Source organism: Bison bison, unplaced genomic scaffold (genome assembly GCF_000754665.1).
Source record: "Bison bison bison isolate TAMUID 2011002044 unplaced genomic scaffold, Bison_UMD1.0 scf7180017864462, whole genome shotgun sequence".
NCBI lineage: Eukaryota > Metazoa > Chordata > Mammalia > Artiodactyla > Bovidae > Bison > Bison bison.
Window position 1 is genome coordinate 1,937,378 of NW_011495024.1, and position 2,238 is coordinate 1,939,615.

Genomic DNA, 2,238 nt, shown 5'->3' on the forward strand with positions numbered 1-2,238 from the left:
GAACTTCCAGATATTCAAGCTGGTTTTAGAAAAGGCAGAGGAACCAGAGATCAAATTGCCAACATCTGCTGGATCATTGAAAAAGCAAGAGAGTTCCAGAAAAACATCTATTTCTGCTTTATTGACTATGCCAAAGCCTTTGACTGTGTGGATCACAATAAACTGTGGAAAATTTTGAAAGAGATGGGAATACCAGACCACCTGACCTGCCTCTTGAGAAACCTGTATGCAGGTCAGGAAGCAACAGTTAGAACTGGACACGGAACAACAGACTGGTTCCAAATAGGAAAAGGAGTACGTCAAGGCTGTATATTGTCGTCCTGCTTATTTAACTTCTATGCAGAGTACATCAAGAGAAACACTGGACTTGCAGAAGCACAAGCTGGAATCAAGATTGCTGGGAGAAATATCAATAACCTCAGATATGCAGATGACACCACCCTTATGGCAGAAAGTGAAGAGGAACTAAAAAGCCTCTTGATGAAAGTGAAAGAGGAGAGTGAAAAAGTTGGCTTAAAGCTCAACATTCAGAAAACTAAGATCATGACATCTGGTCCCATTACTTCATTGGAAATAGACGGGGAAACAGTGGAAGTAGTGTCAGACTTTATTTTTCTGGGCTCCAAAATCACTGCAGATGGTGATTGCAGCCATGAAATTAAAAGACGCTTACTCCTTGGAAGGAAAGTTATGACCAACCTAGATAACATATTGAAAGGCAGAGACATTACTTTGCCAACAAAGGTCCGTCTAGTCAAGGCTATGGTTTTTCCAGTGGTCATGTATGGATGTAAGAGTTGGACTGTGAAGAAAGCTGAGCGCCGAAGATTTGATGCTTTTGAACTGTGGTGTTGGAGAAGACTCTTGAGAGTCCCTTGGACCTCAAGGAGATCCAATCAGTCCATCCTAAAGGAGATCAGTCCTGGGTGTTCATTGGAAGGAATGATGCTTAAGCTGAAACTCCAGTACTTTGGCCACCTCATGCGAAGAGTTGACTCATTGGAAAAGACTCTGATGCTGGGAGGGACTGGGGTCAGGAGGAGAAGGGGACGACAGAGGATGAGATGGCTGGATGGCATCACTGACTTGATGGACATGAGTTTGGGTGAACTGTGGGAGTTGGTTTCAGATAGGGAGGCCTGGCGTGCTGCGATTCGTGGGGTCGCAAAGAGTCGGACACGACTGAGCGACTGAACTGAACTGAAAGGGAGGAATAAACTAAACCATCCTAATATATTAACTAGTCACCATGTTCCTTCCAACTACCAAGATGCTTTAGCCTACTGAGGAAACTGCACTGGTGTGTGGCAGGCCTATAACAGAGATACGAGTAACTTTTAGCATCTTCAGATATCACCACAGTGAGAGTGGCCTGTATGACCTGTTGACAGGACCAGTCACCCTTCTACGTCCTCGTTATCTTTTATCACCTGATAAACTTAAGACTAAAGTGAGTAAAGCACATAGAGATGATAAACTACAATGGAAAAGAGCACTGAAAAAAGAATGCATGTTTATGTGTAACTGAATCACACTGCTGCACAGCGGAAATTAACAGGGACTTCCCTGGTGGCCCAGTGGCTAAGACTCCGGCTCCAGACGCAGGGGGCCCAGGTCTGATTGCTGGCCACAGAACTGAGACCCCGCATGCCACAGCTAAGAGTTTGTATGCAGCAACTTAGAGTTCACATGCCCCAACGAAGATGGAAGATTTTGAGTGCTGGTACTAAGACCCCATGCAGCCAAATAAGTAAATATTTTTTAAAAAGAGAAATTAACGCAACATTGTAAATCAACTATACTTCAATTAAAAAAAAAAACCGTGAAAAAAGGGCTTCCCTTGTTGTTCACTGGTTAAGAATCCACCTCGCAATGCAGGGGACACCAGCTGACCCCTGGTCTAGGAAGATCCCACATGGCACAGGGCAGCTAAGCCCGTGAGCTGCAAATACTGGGCCCGCACGCAGCAGCTGCCGAGGCCAAGCACCCTAGAGGCCGTGCTCCACAGCAAGAGAAGCCGCCACGATGAGAAGCCTGGGCCCCACGACTGGAGAGGAGCCCCAGCTCGCCGCAACTAGAGAAAGCCCCCACGCTGCACCCAAGACCCAGTGCAGCCCCAAATAAATATTTTTCTAAATTGAAAAAAAAAAAAATTGGTACAAAAAAAGGTCAGGAGAGAGACAATCTGTATACTGGGAAGAATAAAAAATGTTAAACACGGAGATGATGTGAACAGTC